Source organism: Lepisosteus oculatus, unplaced genomic scaffold (assembly GCF_040954835.1).
Source record: "Lepisosteus oculatus isolate fLepOcu1 unplaced genomic scaffold, fLepOcu1.hap2 HAP2_SCAFFOLD_60, whole genome shotgun sequence".
Lineage (NCBI taxonomy): Eukaryota > Metazoa > Chordata > Actinopteri > Semionotiformes > Lepisosteidae > Lepisosteus > Lepisosteus oculatus.
The window spans coordinates 1,313,549-1,332,486 of NW_027168149.1; the positions used below are offsets into that span (position 1 = coordinate 1,313,549).

Here is an 18,938-nt window from a genome sequence, read left to right on the forward strand (position 1 = left end):
TCGTGAGGCCGGTTAGCTCAGTTGGTTAGAGCGTGGTGCTAATAACACCAAGGTCACAGGTTCGATCCCCGTACGGGCCAGGTTCTTTTCTCCTCTCTTACCAAAGCTGTTAGGTTCCTTTCCGTGGTGAGATGGGTTGTCATGCAACGCTGCCACATAGTGCCGACAGACAAGTGTTGAAGGAGAAGAGAAAAGTGTTTGAAGATTTAAGAGTCTTAGGTGGAGTCAAAATCAAGTGTCACAAATGCAAGTGGTTGGATTTCCAATGTTTAATATGGTAAAAATAAGCAGAAGTTATCTGCCGGTCATGGCACAGTCTGCCATGCTTTTGTCAGATACTGTAAAGTGGTGTCGAACTGGAGCCTCACCATTTGCATATGTGAGGCTCCAGTTATACATCGAGTGTCACATTAAATGACAAAAATGAAGAGAGTTAAAGCAGCTGGAGAGGTTTTCTTACAACTTTTGAGCTGACACAGTTTTGGAAAATGTTTCCTTCACGCTGCACTGTACAACATAGGCAGCCAAGAGTCTCCAAAACAAAACAGAATTGACAGATAGGAGAAAATTCCCACTCGTCCTGAAGTTCCCAAAATCCAGCACTGAGCGTAAACAAAGTGTCTAAGTAGCGTGGGAATGCTAACCCTAACCCTAGCTGGAGTTTGAGCAATCCAGCACTGAGCGTAAAAAGATGAGTCAAAGTAACGTCTAATCGGATTAGTTTCCTTAGAGCTGGTTCAGAGTTTGCTCAAGAGTTTACCCAGTGGGCATTGATTCGTCGAATATACGTATATTCACGGCGAAAATACGACTATACGTATATATACGTCGCCTCGACGTCGAATTGCAACCGTAAAATCGACGACATTAATAAACGCATATATAACGTCGAAAACACATCTAACACAGTGCCTGAGGCTTTTAACTGTATGTATCGTGTGTGCCGCAACTAGGAGTATACGGCACTCTGCACAGTGTACGAAGTAAATTATTTTCGCAGTAATTAATTTACACGTGTATAATAAATATAGTAAATATAATAAATTAATTACTGCGAAAATAATTTTCTTCGTAAATCCTGCAATCCAGATGATTGGGGTATTGGTGCATGGCTACAGTCTGTGCTAGGAACATGGAGAGGGTCTCTGGTTCAATACATATTTGTGGGTCTGGTATTATTCGTTATGATCATATCGTTAATATCCTGTTTGAAAAACATGTGGACTAAAGCTGCTGCTTCTGTGCTAATTGTACGCCCTGAAGGGATCATGAAGGTCAAAAAATGATTTCATGGGAAAGGTTCTCTTATCTAGTGGCAGAACCTGATGGGTAGAACAATATAGCTTTAAGGGGGGTTACCCTTGGGAGTGATTCCCCTAGATGCAAATGATTATTGTGGTTTGTTTGTTCATAATAAGATGTTTTGCAGGAACGGAACAAAGAGAAATTTTACAACTTCAGCTAGAATTGTTCTACAAAACGTCACAGCTGAGGCAGGGGAACAATGTGTAGATTTTTCTAAGAGTTATTACCCAGTTGTTGACCAATCTGTTGACCAATGTTGACCAAAAAAGCCTAGGATTATGCTGGGCTCCAGCCCACAGGGATTTACCTGTGCTGTAAGAACTAATGAGTGAATAAGGAGACTGGATTCTGGTGAAAGACTTCAGGAAAAAGAAATGGTGTTCACTCAGGTGGAGGGGGCTGTACCAGGTGCTGCTGACCACTGCCACTGCTGTGAAGGTCACAGAAATGGTGCCCTGGATTCATGCTTCCCACTGTAAAAAGGTCACAAACGAACTGAGCAAAGCGCAGGAGTGATGTCTCCACAAGGACAGATGGGGATAACCTGCTTGGGACTGATGTGCACAGCCTTTTTCCTTTTTATGTAGAAACCTGTCACCACCCCAAAAGAGGAAGAATCTAAACACGAAGCCTCTTTGTATACAAACTGGCTGAATGAAACTGATAATGAGGGGGATATGAGTAATTTGTGGTATAAATTTATAAATCATACTGTAAAGTTAAAGAAATTTAATGCATCTTGTTATATATGTGCTTTAATGCCTCATTCTACAGCCTCACCCATGCGACTTTTTATGAAATGTACTCTTTTATTAATATCACGTTAGAAGGCTTAGACGCTATCAAACAAGAATTAAGGGGAGTTAGATTAATGGCACTTCAGAACAGGTTCGTGCTGGACCTTCAAAATGCAGCATCTGGAGGAGTCTATGCTTTAGTAGGAGACTCCTGTTGTACATATATTCCAGCTAATGACTATGATTACGGAAATCTTACGCTCGCTATTCAGCATTTGAAAGAACTAAAAGACAAGGTGAATAAAGAGAGAGGCATAAAAGATACACCGGCTTTTCTCTCCTGGTTAGAATCACTGTTTGGGCCAGGGGGAATGTTTTTCTTTTAAGTTACTAACACCGATTATAGGGGCTGTGATACTTGTCTTCCTGTTTTTATGTTGCTGTATGACATGTATTATTCCAATGCTTCGAAATATGGAAATATGGTACCTAGGGGGATAAACTGTTCATCCTTCCAGTCTGGAGAATTGGCAGCTGTCTGACGTCAGTAAGTGATCCTTAAAAAATTAATAGTTCCATGACAGTGTGCATCACCAGAAAATCAATTTCAATGCATTAAAACTCTTGTTATCCTTCTGATCATTGAAGTGTCATTGCCCCAGCACTGTATACTCTTACTTTTGACGCCTGTCTGAAGTTGGATCCATTTCTAAGAATGGTGACTCACATATCCTCATGCTCAACTTTGGCTCAACCACACAAACTATGAAGTTAATCATCTGCTTTTGCTCCAAGATTTATGTTACTAGGCTCTCTCCTGGGGATCCTCGTGTTCAAATATTGCCCTTATTGTGGATGATCCATGACAGAATTCAGGGAATTCAGAAATCTGATACCTCAGCTCAGATTCTGACTGGGCAGACTGTCATTGCCTGGTGTGAATGTGTGCATATCTGTTTTTGTGCATGTTCTGTGGCCTGTTGTACAGTACATCACAAATGAAAGGGAAATGGAAAACTAAAATAAGACTCAAGTGTTTTATCTTTCATTAACAGTGTTTCATTAGTATCTGTGCTAGATCCTGTCATCCACTGCTTACCACGACAGGCTCTAGCACAGGATAGTAGCTAATACATTTAACAATCTCACTGCACAATGTTGTATATTCAAGGGCTGATCTTCTGTACTTTTTCTTTCACTTTTCATTTCCTAGAAACTCAGTCCTGCCAGGAATAATCTGAGAACAAAATCAATCTGAGTGAAAATCTAAGCAGAGGAAGATTGTTTTACAGAGTCAACAAGGTCTAATTCAAGGTCATCAGCACTAACAACATTCTCTCTGGAGACAGGCGATAAGAAAATTGAAAGTGTGTATTGTTACACAACAGCAGAGACTATGAGTTATGCTATCATGAGAGTGGTGATGGATTTTTTTCATTGCTTAGTTTTGCAGGTTCTGTACATTTGAACATTCAAAGTGACTAAAGTAAAGGAGTTTTCCCTTTTTACCACATAATTCCCAAAGATCAACACTAATAGAAAGCCTAATTCCAGCCAAGATTCAATTACTGTCTCTCAGGCATCCCAGCAGTGGATTTCATGACTTCAGACAGCCATCTTTATCAGTGGAGAACTCAATGCTCTGAGGTTTACTGGCAGAGTCTCACACTGGGTAATATGTTGGTAAATAAGGTCCTATGGAATTCTACTATTGATAAATTCTACTATGGAACTGCGATGTGTCCTGAAAAAATCTTCTATGATAGTGGTACAGTCCATCACACCCCACCTACAGCCTTTAAAAGAGAAAAAAAAACTGACAACAACAAAGTAAGTCTGTGGTGTAATCAGCTAGGTCTTGCAAACATACTTGACCTCTTCCAGCTACCAACATTACAAATGCTGTTTACACATTAGATGGTTATTTTTTGGCTTCTGATATTATGGTGGAAAAAGAGCCCTGGAATCTTTGTTGAAGGACAAAAGACGGAAAGAACGGGCAGTGTAACCATGGCGAAGGGAAGGGAAATATTGGAGAGAGCTTTTTTCATACACTTTTTATCATTGTTTTTCCAGCCCAACAATGATCAACAAATATGGGCAGGCGTCCTGTGCCAAATCCAATCTACCTTTCTTCCAAGCATACAGGAATGTCAGTGAATTAAATATTGACATATGAAAATACCCAAAAATATGCAATCGCACATATGCAGTTTGAGCAAACATAAGACAATACCCAAGTACCACAAACTACCAGGCATCATTAGCAGTTCAGGTGGGGAGCTGTGTCAGCATGCGTAGGCTGCAAAGGAACAAGTAATAGGTCTATTCCATGCTTAAAAGAGAAGAAAGAAAACACAACATTTCAGCCGTGGAGCCCTCACACCTGAAGAAGGCTCCACGGCCGAAACGTTGTGTTTTCTTTCTTCTCTTTTCATCTAGTGTCATTAGCCAGTTCCTGTCAAAATAAAATAGAAATGGATAACATTCTAGAGAGAGTTTGAAATACCAAGGTACAATTTAAAACATATTTCTTCCACTACAACCACAATATTTTGGAGAGATAGCTGAGCCTAACTGTTCTGGCATGCCCGTTAGCCTCCGTCCTGCTTCAGCAATGAATGCAACGGGGCACATTCTGAGGGAGATGCGGTCAATCAGGTTGCAGGAAAACCACGCTATGCTTTTTTTTGAGATCCTGAAAAGGACAGAGGGGCCATGTATATGTGTGCAGCTGGATATGTAATTGCAGGTGGCGTAGCAAATTCTGCTGAAGCCCCACTGCCTGGTGTGGACGGTAGCTGTGCATGTTGCAGCAGAATTGTGCATGTGAGATCAAGGGGGCATGTCATGTGTTTGAGCACTTCACTCCCTTCCGGAAGAGTCCCAAAAATTTGTAAGTTCTTTGGATGACCTGTGGACCGATCTTTCACGATGAAGAATTCCTTAAGAAGAATAGATCTCGGCCCACCATCCCAATGCCTCCATCTCAAAACAGCAACCTCCCACTGCCCTTAGTCTGCAAGGCAGTCCTTTCAAGTGCGATGATGACGCCGGGACCTTCGTTGCCTATTGTACGAGCTGAACTTTTGTGCTCATCAATTCAACGCTCTTTCCATCAACTCATCTTGTCTTTTGACGCTTTGTGTTTTGTGCTCCTTTGACTATCGGCATATCGGGTGACTGCAAACACTGAAGTTCTTGCTTACGGAGTGTGGAACAGTGTTTTCAAGTGATCGCTGTTCTGTCATGTTGACGCCGAGTGAATCTTTCTTTGGCAACATGGGCAGGCTGACAGCAGCGCGAGCGAAAGTAATGGCAAATTTCTTGACTTATTTCTGAATGTGAATGTTCTTTAGAAAAGGGATGCGGCGTTGCTTCTCCCCCGTGTAAAGGTCACGCATTCCAGACGTGGTTATGAGCGAACAGTTGCCGCAAGTGTTTGAAAAGAGCAAGAGAGGAAGCAGCCCTGCCCCGTGTGAGGATCAAACTCAGGACCTTCAGATGATGAGACTGACGTGCTACCAACTACGCCAACGAGGCCAGCTGCAGTACACAGCTGGAAAGTTTGCCTCATGGATTTCAGTCGCCCGTTCCCTAATCTTTAGACGCCCTCTGCTGGATGTTGCATTTGCCTTTTGATCTCACCGATACTTTTTTGGTCTGTTTCTGTTGCGAGTCTGTTTTTCAGATCTCACCTAGCACAAGTCTCTCTGGCTGAAGTGGCCTCTCTGCTTCAGCATCGTGCCCTCACTCAGCCATTAAAAACGTCACTCGGACTTCTGACATGCTGACATGAAATGTCAAGAGAGAGTGGCGGAGACGCTTAAGGCAGAAAGAAGATGAAGAGGGGGCGTGGCTGCGAAATGATTGACAGCTGCATGACGCTCTCCATGCAAGGCGTGACCACAGGCTAAAGGACACCTTTCGGCACATCAAGCTCTAAGCACACGGGAAATGATCCCGCTACCTCTCGCATGCAAAGCAAGCGCTGTACCATGCAAGCTAACCCCCCTCGCTGGGGCTCATGCCTCGGTGTCGCCTAGAGCCACTTGTTCCCCTCTTACCGGGTGCAGTTCACTGCCCTTCGTCTGCAAGGCAGTCGTGTAATTGCGGCTTTCTTGACTTATTGATGAAGGTCTGACTGGACGAGCGAATGACGCCTCTCCCCCTCAAGCTCGCTGACAGAATAAAATGGAAAGTGCTGCCGTGGCTCATTGGTTTAGGGGTATGATTCTTGCTTAGGGTGTGGGAGGTCCTGGGTTCAACTCGCGGATGAGCCCTTGTGTGTTCTTTTTGTCCTCGTCCACAAGACTGGGAACTGATATCCACATCACCTTGCAGCATCTGCTTATGGCAAACGATGGAATGTGACTAATGACTGAACGAGCCTGGTTAATACTCATCACGTGGCACAATGAGAGCGTGCAGTCAGCTGTCCAAGGCAGCAACCTCATTGCTCGTTCAAAAGAACACGTACTGAAAACTCATCACCACTATGTCGTAAATGAGCACCGCGATCGCTTGTTGTCATGCGTCCTTACTTGGGAAATGCAGAAGCAAAAACTGCCCTCTCTCAGCCACCGAAGCGTGTGCGGCTCGCCTTGCACTCTCTGCGCCTCGCATATTTATGGAGCTGTCTGCTCTTCTTTCTGTTGAAGTACGCAAGTTACGGGGCGTACTGCACACTATGATGTGCTCGATGACAGCTTTCAAGATTTGAAAACTATGAGCTTGATGGCTCAAGTCGAACGAATGTGGTTGTTACGCAATTGATGATCAAACGCACGTATTCTAACGATTCGTGAGAGAATGTTCTAAAGGTCCCTGGCTCGATCCCGGGTTTCAGCATTTTGTTTCATCGCGCCCTTTGTTCCTCTCTCCAGCGCCCTCTGCCTAAAGTGACGCGTCCCTTTCTCAGCCCGAAACGCAAGCGAGACACCAGCAACACTCCCTACAGGTTTCCGTAGTGTAGCGGCTATCACGTTCGCCTAACACGCGAAAGGTCCCCGGTTCGAGACTGGGTGCAAACAGCCTCTTCTTGTACACTCCTGCACTTCACAGAGGTTTTGAACCACCAGTCATTTGTTCCCAATGTATTTCGGGTGCCTTCATGCACTCTTGTACCAAACGCATGTTTTTTCTGTACCTGGAGCCGATCATTTGCAATTGGGCTGTCCCGACAGACCAAGACGAGCTCTGTCGGCTCAAAAGCAGCGCAACACCTGCGAGAACAACAGAAAGATTAGTACCCAGCGGGGGCCTCTTAGTGAGCCCAAGATCTAATCAAGAATCGACTCCAGAAACAGGGCTTGGCGCATTGTTCCATACTCCGACCACTCTTGGTGTAAACAGGTCCCCCCTGGTCTCTGCATGAAATGCACTTTCCTGCGTTTGCTTTGGTGTAACTGGCTTCCCCTGCATGGGCGAATGTGAAGAAGATCCTTAGTAAGTCATTGAAGAAACCCGAGAAGAGGTCGGAGTGGCCTCTGTCGTTCATCAACGATCCAGTCAGGCAGTACTCCTCTGTAAAGCGCCGTTCGTTCACATCGATTGGCTTTTTTTTGCCTTCATTCATGCAAGTAGTAAAAGCAGACGCCCCTATTCTGCCGTGACCCGGATTTGAACCAGGGTTGTTGCGGCCACAATGCAAAGTACTGACCACTATACGATCACGGCGAGTTACCGATACACACGTGGCAGGGCAGAAAAGGCTGTGCTCTCTTCGTGTGACATAATTCGGAAAAGTCCTGACGTTGCATTTCAACTGAGCCCCAGTATACATCGACCCTTCGACACTCTGAGTGACAACTCTCTTGCGTGTTTTCTCATATTCATGTCGTTTGCTTGCATGATGCCCGGAACAGCAGAGTTGTGCATTCCCATATGGTCTAGCGATTAGGATTCCTGGTTTTAACCCAGGCGGCCCGGTTTCGACTCCCGGTATGGGAACGTGTCAATTTTGTCTCCTGCTTTCCAAAAGATCAGCACTGTGTACGAAGAAGCCGCATTAAAACTACTCAACGTGCAAAACGTGCGAGAAGAGGGGGCGCTTGTTTCCAGCCGAAACTTCTCGCGTGTGAGACGAGCTGACCATCGCTGCAGGAGGTGGGAGGGTCACTCTGGTAGACAGGGCTGACCTTCGGCAATAGGATTTATACTCTCCAAGATGATATTTGCACTTTCTGGAGAGGCGATTTTCTCCACTTCAGTAGCCCGATTTCGTCGATTGCGTGGAGAGGGCTGTAGAATGTGGCGCCGTCTTTCCTGCTCCGTCCATGACAGGCGTGCTGGTCTCTGGAGAGAGAGCACGGTCCATCAGCGCACCCCAATAAAGGCACTGGAAGCAGCTGAATCGCATTGGCGAAGCTCAGCGCTGGGCCGCTGGGCACATCTGACCACAGTTTCCGTAGTGTAGTGGTTATCACGTTCGCCTCACACGCGAAAGGTCCCCGGATCGAAACCGGGCGGAAACAGACCAGACTTCTTCTGTCGCCACGCACAAAAGGGGATTGGGGATTCGCCTAGCGCTGTGATCGAACAAACCCACTCACCTCTTAGTGTGGCGTGATCTGCACAGTGCATGTCGCAGCGCTCCCTGCTTTCACTTCAATGTGCTTCCTGATGTCGAGCCGTGTGCCGTGCGGAGGCTCTGAAAGCGAGAGCAATGAAAAGGTGCACGACGCTGTGTTAGAAAACAGAGAAGTGAAAGGCAGTCCTTTCTCTAAGGAGGTAAAAGAAAAGCTACTCCCCGTCGGGGAATCGAACCCCGGTCTCCCGCGTGACAGGCGGGGATACTTGCCACTATACTAACGAGGAAGACATCGCACGCTCCGACCCAGCGTGCTGGAAGGCGACGCGTGCTGTGATTCCTTTACGGTGCAGAAATGACAACCGAGGAGCCGAAAGATCATTTCAGCATTTCGCGTCTGAACGGAAAACACAAACGACCAACTCGGAATGACTTGCTTTGGACGCTTTTCAAAGCGTTCTTTGTGCACGACGACTGCGCCGCCTAGCAGATACAAATGGGTTGTACAACTTTGAAGTAGCAAATGGAAGAGGGCTAAGCCTCCTCTCTTTTAGCCCAGGTTCGATCTGTCTCCCAGAATCACCAGGGCGCACGCACACACACACACCCGTGCCGTTGAAGTACTCTGCTTCATTTCTAAGGGCAACTCAACATTCACTCCTACCCCGAGTGCAGAAAAGACAGCGTCTGCAGCAACAGCAGCTCAGGTCTCTGCACAGGAGCTAAGCTGCCCCCATCTCCTCTGCTCTGCGGCTCCTACGGAGTGGAGTCCTGCCTGGAGCCGTGTTTGCAGGCGGCGGCTCCCCGCACCCTGTCTGTGCATCGTGTCCAAGAGCTCCTGGGAGGAAGAGAGAGCCCTCCCACTCGAGGGCTTTTCCACGGTCTGTGTGAGGAGGGGCGGGTGTGTCCAGCAGCTTATCGAGCGGAAGCCTGGGGCGGCGGAGAGCTGTGATCGTGCAGACCTTGAGGTGTCACCTCTTTGTCTGCTTTCCCGCCCTCCCTCCGCCCAAGCTCTGCTCCAAAGTAGCCCAGCAACCCCTCACACCTGCACGTGTCACAACCTAAGGTGTGGTCATGAGACACCCATGGGGTGTTGTTCTGTTCTTGCTAATTGTTTCCTGCCCGTCGCAGGCAGGAGTCCATGCGAGGAAGATGCGCTGGACAGAGCTCAGAGGGCGCACCTGGGTGGCTTTCCTTCTGAGTGACGTTCCTGCAACACTCTCCCGCTACTCTTGGTGCGCTCATGCCGCAACACAGGAAGGCTGGAGCAGGTGGCTGTGGGCTCTGTGCACGGCCGAAATAGCTCAGCTGGGAGAGCGTTAGACTGAAGATCTAAAGATCCCGGGTTTCGGTGTTTTGTTTCATCGCGCCCTTTGTTCCTCTCTCCAGCGCCCCCTGCCTAAAGTGACGCGTCCCTTTCTCAGCCCGAAACGCAAGCGAGACACCAGCAGCAGTCCCTGCAGGTTTCCGTGGTGTAGCGGCTATCACGTTCGCCTAACACGCGAAAGGTCCCCGGTTCGAGACCGGGCGGAAACAGCCTCATTTCGCACGCTCCTGTACTTCACAGAGGTATTGAGCGACCGGTCATTTGTTCCCAATGTATTTCCGGTGCCTTCATGCACTCTTGTACCAAACGCACGTTCCTTCTGTATGCGGAGCCGATCATTTGCAATTGGGCTGTGCCGACAGATCAGGACGAGCTCTGTCGGCTCAAAAGCAGCGCAGGACCTGCAAGAACAACAGAAAGATTAGCATCCAGCGGGGGCTTCTTAGTGAGCCCAAGATCTCATCAAGAATCGGCTCCAGCAACAGGGCTGGGCGCATTGTTCCATTCTCCGACCACTCTCGGTGTAAACAAGTCCCTCCTGGTCTCTGCTTGAATTGCACTTTCCTGCGTTTGCTTTGGTGTAACTGGCTTCCCCTGCATGGGCGAATGTGAAGAAGATCCTTAGTAAGTCATTGAAGAAACCCGAGAAGAGGTCGGAGTGGTCTCTGTCGTTCATCAACGATCCAGTCAGGCAGTACTCCTCTGTAAAGCGCCGTTCGTTCACATCAATTGGCTTTTTTTTGCCTTCATTCGTGCAAGTAGTAAAAGCAGACGCCCCTATTCTGCCGTGACCCGGATTCGAACCGGGGTTGTTGCAGCCACAACGCAAAGTACTGACCACTATACGATCACGGCGAGTTACCGACACACACGTGGCAGGGCGGAAAAGGCTGTGCTCTCTTCGTGTGACATAATTCGGGAAAGTCCTGACGCATTTCAACTGAGCCCCAGTATACATCGACCCTTCGACACTCTGAGTGACAACTCTCTTGCGTGTTTTCTCATATTTATGTAGTTAGCTTGCATGATGCCCGGAACAGCAGGGTTGTGCACTCCCATATGGTCTAGCGGTTAGGATTCCTGGTTTTCACCCAGGCGGCCCGGGTTCGACTCCTGGTATGGGAACGTGTCAATTTTGCCTCCTGCTTTCCAAAACATCAGCACTGTGTACGAAGGAGCCGCATTAAAACTACTCAACGTGCGAGAAGAGGGGGCGCTTATTTCCAGCCAAAACTTCTCGCGTGTGAGACGAGCTGACCATCGCTGCAGGAGGTGGGAGGGTCACTCTGGTAGACAGGGCTGACCTTCGGCAATAGGATTTATACTCTCCAAGATTATATTTGCACTTTCTGGAGAGGCGATTTTCTCCACTTCAGTAGCCCGATTTCGTCGATTGCGTGGAGAGGGCTGTAGAATGTGGCGCCGTCTTTCCTGCTCCGTCCATGACAGGCGTGCTGGTCTCTGGAGAGAGAGCACGGTCCATCAGCGCACCCCAATAAAGGCACTGGAAGCAGCTGAATCGCATTGGCGAAGCTCAGCGCTGGGCCGCTGGGCACATCTGACCACAGTTTCCGTAGTGTAGTGGTTATCACGTTCGCCTCACACGCGAAAGGTCCCCGGATCGAAACCGGGCGGAAACAGACCAGACTTCTTCTGTCGCCACGCACAAAAGGGGATTGGGGATTCGGCTAGCGCTGTGATCGAACAGACCCACTCACCTCTTAGTGTGGCGGGATCTGCACAGTGCATGTCGCAGCGCATCCTGCTTTCACTTCAATGCGCGTCCTGATGTACCCCGGTCTCCCGCGTGACAGGTGGGGACAGGTGACAGGTCCTATACTAACGAGGAAGACATCGCTCTCTCCGACCCCCGGCATCGTGTCCCGACCCACCGTGCTGGAAGCCGACTCGTGCTGTGATTCCTTTACGGAGCAGAAATGACAACCGAGGAGCCGAGAGATCATTTCAGCATTTCGCGTCTGAACGGAAAACACAAACGACCAACTCGGAATGACTTGCCTTTGACGCTTATATACCTCTTAGTGTGGCGGGATCTGCACAGTGCATGTCGCAGCGCTCCCTGCTTTCACTTCAATGTGCTTCATGATGTTGAGTCGTGTGCCGTGCGGAGGCTCTGAAAGCGAGAGCAATGAAAAGGTGCATGACGCTGTGAAATAAACATTAATAAACACATATATAACGTCGAAAACACATCTAACACTAGGAGTATACGGCACTCTGCACAGTGTACGAAGTAAATTATTTTCGCAGTAATTAATTATATTTATTATACACGTGTAAATTAATTACTGCGAAAATAATTTACTTCGTACACTGTGCAGAGTGCCGTATACTCCTAGTGTTAGATGTGTTTTCGACGTTATATATGCATTTATTAATGTCGTCGATTTTACGGTTGCAATTCGACGTTGATTATACGTCGAGGCGACGTATATATACGTATAGCCGTATTTTCGCCGTGAATATACTGTATTCGACGAATCAATGCCCACAGCTTGGCATACAAGGGTTTTGCGGAGGGGTCTTGCCACCTGCCTGAAAAAAAACAGTAAAATGTTTGAGTGCCTATAGAGTTTCTATTTTTATTTTCTTGAGAAAAGTTGATACCATTTCCTGGAAACCCCGTCCCCCATCAGTGCGCGGTGCCCGGGGAAAAATCTGTAGGGGGGCGTCTGAAATTCTGAGCGGGGTGATATTTCGGTTGAAACGGAGCTGTACGGTGCAGCTACCCAAATGAAATCTCGCAGCTATGCCATTGATTAGTGCTTCATGATAGAAGATATCGACTAACAATCTGGTATTTGCGATGAAGTTCAGTTTCACATTTTTCGTCACTCTCACTGGAGAGTATTGCCTGGAGCGAAAAGTACCATAAGCGTTCATTTTTGCAGCTACATGGACGTTCTGAATCGTTAAGAAAAAATGTTGTAAAACCAACAGAAAGCACAGACTGCTATAACTAGTCCTAGTTATATAACGATTTTAAGTATAATGATAAACTACTGCAAGGAATCGGTCCACCTGAGCAAACAGGATCGTAATGTTGACACTCAATAACGACACTGATATGTGCAGTTCCTGGATGGATAGCCCTCCTGCCCATCAAACAGACTGAGTGACTGTTCCTGTCATTTAGTGTTGTCTGACCATTGACAAAGTACAACTATTTTTTTAGGGCGCAAATTAAGTTAGGTAAATCTTTTTGCCCAAAACTGAAGGGGCAACATTCCCCCCTCCCCCCGTGATGCCAAGCCTGTCCCCATCCTATTCCATAATGTCATTATATATAATACCATACAACAGTGACCGATCCTTACTAACTACATGCGTTAAAATTGCACATCAGCTCATAGCAGGGGGCACATAGCCGCGATGTATTATCAATGTTATATTTCAACCATAATATCGACAACATTAATAAACGCATACGTTGAGAAAATATCGAACCCAGCATATTTTCCGGTTATATACCACAATGCATTGCTAGTATTCGTTGGTCACAATTTTGGACACGTTTTTCAAACGTAGAAGTATATCCGCAAATATCTCAGCAATCCTCTTTTGACGAGTAAGTATGAACAATAATAATACTATCTGAATACATACAGATCTTTCTTAATATTATTTTGATTAAAATAGTACTTGAATAAGCAAAAAATGGCACATAAAATAGTGTGAATGGGGAAGATGACACAAAATCGTTTTGCCGTTTCTCTATTCTTATTCTATGTTGTACTTTCAAACTTTGGGTACTCTTTAATTAGGACAGACTTAATTGCTCAACTGCTATGATGCAAGCCAAATTTTATACATTTATGTCAGTTTTGAGCTTAGTAAACGGTTCACTTTTTAGATTATACTAAAGAAGATATTAATCATCATTTATTTGGGAAGTAATATTATATAATTTTCTCCTAGCTGCGGTGCTGAAGTCCCACCCTACATCAACAGAAAAAGAAATAAAGGAGCATGCAATGTGTTACTTGAAGAATGCATATGAAAGGCAGGGGGCCAGGAGATCTGGACACTGAAAATAATAGGTTTTTGGTTCTAACTGTTAGGACAATTAGACAGGGTTTGCAAATAGTGGGAAAAAATCATCTTAACTTCCATTGTAATATTTTTTTTTCTTGGAAATATAGAAGTTGTACATTTTAAAATGTATATTTGAATCAAAATGTGGTTTTGAGTTAGTGTGTTAATGTAATTAGTTTTGTGTTTGTCATTACTATACTGTATATTGCCATATTACCAGAATTTGTAGCTAAAGTTTAAGACTAGATGTGTTTTTTATGATTATTGCCCATATGTTGATTGTTGATTGATTGTATACAATGTATAATTTGAAATACATATGTTTCAGGTGTGAATGTGTATTTTCAGAATACATTTCTAAATCTAATCATTGGCTTGGTTTACTTGTTTCTACACCTATAAAATCTATCTTTGATGTATAATAGACCTCTACCCATATACGTATAATAGACCTCTAAAGTTATGCGTATAATAGACCTCTAACCATATACGTATAATAGACCTCTAAAGTTATCCGTATAATAGACCTCTAACCATATACGTATAACAGACCTCTAACCATATACGTATAATAGACCTCTAAAGTTATACGTATAACAGACCTCTAACCATATATGTATAATAGTCCTCTAAAGTTATCCGTATAATAGACCTCTAAAGTTATCTGGAACTCCAACCATATATGTATAATAGTCCTCTAAATTTATCCGTATAATAGAACTCCAACCATTTATGTATAATGAACGTCTAAACATAGACGTATAATTGACGTATAACTTTAGACGTATATTAGAATTTCATTCTAGACGAATTGTAGACCACATTTAGACGTATAAGGTAAGCGTTTAATAGACGTATATTATACGTCTTTTGCCCACTGGGTGGGCTCCAGATGCACATGGAAGCAATCAAGTGTTTCATCCGAGCTGTTTCAAAGACTGCCCAAGAGCTTTCCTTTCACAGAGGCGCAACGATTAATGATGGGGGTGCACCCTTCAATGCGCCTTACGACTCTAGGGAGTGATTGAGACGATTCGTAGTGTGTGCTCATTTCTCTCTATTCCCCGTGTTGCAGTGGTAGGATGACGTAAATAACTGCTTTGACACGTAACGGCATTATAATCACGTGCAGGAGCTGAGGGCTTTAGTTTTGTTTCGTTTTCCATGGCGTTCGTAAGCGCGCAAATCAAAGGCAAGTCCTGCGTCTAACACGAACGTAAATGCTTTTGAAAGTGCAGTGTGGTGCAGCTTGTAAAATCCTTGTCCACATTTGTGGTTTGTTGATGTTTGTTCTGTCTGCCAAAGTTGCATTTTGACATCCGGACGGGGGGACTTTATCATTTGAACGTGAAGCCAGCCTTAAACCCTCTGAGGTGTGTCTGTCTGCCGGCACGTATCTTGTGAAAGGTATTTTTTTTTTAACGGAGAGCAACTTTAAAAAGGTATCCGCAGCCACCTCGCAGTCCGTGTTTGATTATAGGAGGAATGCGGCGGCGGCAGGCTCGCTTTTGTCGTGGTCGAGTGGTTAAGGCGATGGGCTCGAAATGCGTTGGGGACTCCCCACGCAGGTTCGAAACCTGCCGACTCTGGCGTCTGCCGCATGTCGCCTGTCGCCTTGTGCCTGCGCGGCAGAGGCGAAGTGCCGCTTCTCCTTTCCTGGTACTATAACAACGCGAAATCACTTGGCCCCGCTGCCATGGACATCAATTCTTCAGATAACCACACACTTTGCCTTCGCACCTCTGGTGCTCTGCTTATGCCTTTGAAAACCTAATGAATAAAGCTGAAAGAACCGACACGATATGTAGGTGCTGGTAAAGCACGCAGTAAAGAATTGTTAACAGCAAGGGTTTCAGTGGGTTAACTGAGGAGAAGGCGTGATCGCTAATTGTTGACTTTTTATTTGGTGTTAGAAACACTCTTACTGTGCATGACGTGCAACAAATGTAGCCACAGAAATTGCATCACGCTTTCATGTATGCTATTGCAGACACCAACGTTGCCTAGATAGAAAACCGAAATAGCCGTGGGTTTGCTTGCTGGTCTGAAGGATCTCTCTTCGAATCTCTATCATTTGTCAATGGAAGTAAAAGGCGCTGCAATCTCATACGTTCAGAATCAAACCCACAGCTGTTGTTCGACTTTATTTCTTGACTAATTACAACTGAGTGTCGCATGAGCAGTTACATAAACTTGTCTGGTATATTTGAACACAAATGCCGTTCTTCAATTAAAACTAACAGTACATTGTCAGGGACATTCAGTTCTATACAAACAAGAGACAGACAAGAGAATATTTCTACCTTTCATGTGGACTACGTGTTGACTTACTGATCGGAATAATAAGAAGACAGAACAAAAAAAGGCACCGCTGGTATTCGGACCCAGGATCTCCTGTTTACTAGACAGGCGCTTTAACCAACTAAGCCACGGCGCCCCGGGAGCGCTGTCCTTTTGCAGCCACTTGGACACACCACTCAGACACATCTGCATTCGGTGTGTGCTCCGCCTGCTCGCTGAGCAAGTTGCCACCTTTACATACAATAGCAACATCGACACCAAGAGAAAGGATGAGAAATGGCTTTTATCTGGAACTTTTCATGTCCAAGGAACTCAATGTGCTTTCTGTGTACAACAGGGCCACTGAACTCCACACTGGCCACTGAACCACAGCAGTGGCTTGCTGGCTTGATGTCTCCCAAGGAAAATGTTGAAATTGCATGTGGAACAGGAAAATGACTCTCAGGTGCCCATTGCTCATTTTCAGACACATTTATGCAATACTTTCACCATGCGTTGAGCAATAGGGATTAAAGATACCAGAGGTAAGGTTTAAAAGTGATTCTGAGGTGCAACACATCAGCGATACAGCTAGGCATCTGAAATGCAGGGTTTGAGATCCCTTCAGGGAACACCGTACCCTAAAGGTACCAGAAGTCCACTAGTATAAGCATTAAATCACTGTCACCCCTGTTACAATGTGATTGCTACATATCTTCATTTCTTTGGTTTTTAAGGAGTAAGAGTGCAGGGGGTCTAAATCTGCGATCCAGTGTGTTGAAGTATTTCACAACACTACCTATAGCCCGTCTGAAAATAAATCCTCATTCTGATTATTGCCCTGGGCATGTACCAATAAATCACTGAGCATATATATATCTCACTGTGTTGAAGCTAGAGACCTGTATGTAATAATATGATGCTAAAATGTTATTTTCACATATATTAATGTAATAAATGATTGCTTATGCTTTATAAACAAACCTAATTAAAATAAAAGCTTAAGTTTTGTATTTATCTTGTACCATAGAACATGATTTTCTTTGTATTTCAAGCCCACAAAGTGTCCAAATGACGCACTACATGATATAAGGAAGATTATCACATGCATATACTTATTATCTTTCTTATGAAAATGCATTCCTTTCATTACCTTTTACTTTTTAAAATGAACTCAAATTGTGTATAATGTAATAATTTAAGTAGAATAGATTCTAATAATATAATGATCCAGTGTGTTGCACTACTTCACTGCTTCACTGCTCTATGCCGTCTGGAAATAAATCCTCAGACTGCTTACTGCCCTGGGCATGTACCAATAAATTACAGGAGCACATCTATATATCACTGCGTTGAAGCAGGAGACACACAATCACTGCAAACACATCCTAAATACAGTGTTCCATCACCTTTGACCTCATCCAGAACATATCATTTCTTGAAAGGGATTGCTGTCCGAATTCACATCTGAATCCCAAACAGAATCTCTAGTAATATACGATCGTTTGTGAAACATGCAAATGACTGTCTCAGGGGCCCATTCCTCATTGTCAGACACATGTATGCAATGCTTTCACCGTGCATTGAGCAATAGGGATAAAAGACGCCACAGGTAAGGTTAGATGTCATGTTCTATGATCATTTCTTTCAGCATTAGGGACTAAATATACTAAACGTATGATGCTAAAATGTTATTTTCACATATATTAATGTAATAAATGATTGCTTATGCTTTATAAACAAATCTAATTAAAATAAAAGCTTAAGTTTTGTATTTATCTTGTACCATAGAACATGATTTTCTTTGTATTTCAAGCCCACAAAGTGTCCAAATGTTCTATGATCATTTCTTTCAGCATTAGGGACTAAATATACCAAACGTATGATGCTAAAATCCTGAAAAAAGGATGTGCTCCATCTTGTCAGTAGATTGGATTCCAAAACTGATTTGGGTCAATATACATTACCTTTGAAGATAAGGTACAGTCTACTGTAGGGAACCATCAACTTAGAAAGCATTGGCCTTCCCTGGGGGTCAGGTAGGTGCAAAAGATAAACCTTTATCCTATCTTTATATTAAGATAAGTGGCCAAGCAGTATTTTTCCAAGTTTCACCAAGCTCATCATGTTGCCATAGTAGACAAAGTTCTATAAAATGTCAAATAACTTTTAAAAAAAGCATCTTGGTCTTTCAGTACTGTACAAGGTGAATTAAACTGTCCCTGGTAATAAAAAGTAATTAGAAGCATCCCAGAAACTTTATCTCTAGAAACATTAGCTGTTTTATATCATGTAATTTAGTGTGATGTTGTCAGAATTCAAGGACATTATCACACACAGAAATTGGTTCAGTTAAATCTAAAAAACACAGCTAAACATGGGTTTAAATGTAAAATAGAAGTCTTACCTCTTGTCAAAAGATTTAATTCAAGAAGCGATGTAATAAATGATTGCTTATGCTTTATAAACAAATCTAATTAAAATAAAAGCTTAAGTTTTGTATTTATCTTGTACCATAGAACATGATTTTCTTTGTATTTCAAGCCCACAAAGTGTCCAAATGACGCACTACATGATATAAGGAAGATTATCACATGCATATCGGTATTATCTTTCTTATGAAAATGCATTCCTTTCATTACCTTTTACTTTTTAAAATTAACTCAAATTGTGTATAATGTAATAATTTAAGTAGAATAGA

The 18,938-nt window shown here is 44.3% G+C and overlaps 7 non-coding genes across 7 annotated transcripts; 4 read left to right on the top strand and 3 right to left on the bottom strand.

The window, feature by feature from the left end:
* Positions 1-8,445: 8,445 nt before the first annotated feature.
* Positions 8,446-8,518, top strand: trnav-cac (transfer RNA valine (anticodon CAC)). Its single transcript has one exon. It is a non-coding gene; the product is annotated as a tRNA-Val (tRNA).
* A 271-nt stretch (positions 8,519-8,789) lies between these two features.
* On the bottom strand, positions 8,790-8,861 carry trnad-guc (transfer RNA aspartic acid (anticodon GUC)). Its single transcript has one exon. It is a non-coding gene; the product is annotated as a tRNA-Asp (tRNA).
* A 1,176-nt stretch (positions 8,862-10,037) lies between these two features.
* trnav-aac (transfer RNA valine (anticodon AAC)) lies at positions 10,038-10,110 on the top strand. Its single transcript has one exon. It is a non-coding gene; the product is annotated as a tRNA-Val (tRNA).
* Positions 10,111-10,684: 574 nt separating this feature from the next.
* Positions 10,685-10,756, bottom strand: trnah-gug (transfer RNA histidin (anticodon GUG)). Its single transcript has one exon. It is a non-coding gene; the product is annotated as a tRNA-His (tRNA).
* A 198-nt stretch (positions 10,757-10,954) lies between these two features.
* trnae-uuc (transfer RNA glutamic acid (anticodon UUC)) lies at positions 10,955-11,026 on the top strand. The gene has a single exon. It is a non-coding gene; the product is annotated as a tRNA-Glu (tRNA).
* Positions 11,027-11,468: 442 nt separating this feature from the next.
* trnav-cac (transfer RNA valine (anticodon CAC)) lies at positions 11,469-11,541 on the top strand. The gene has a single exon. It is a non-coding gene; the product is annotated as a tRNA-Val (tRNA).
* Positions 11,542-16,320: 4,779 nt separating this feature from the next.
* On the bottom strand, positions 16,321-16,394 carry trnat-agu (transfer RNA threonine (anticodon AGU)). The gene has a single exon. It is a non-coding gene; the product is annotated as a tRNA-Thr (tRNA).
* Between the last annotated feature and the right edge of the window lie 2,544 nt (positions 16,395-18,938).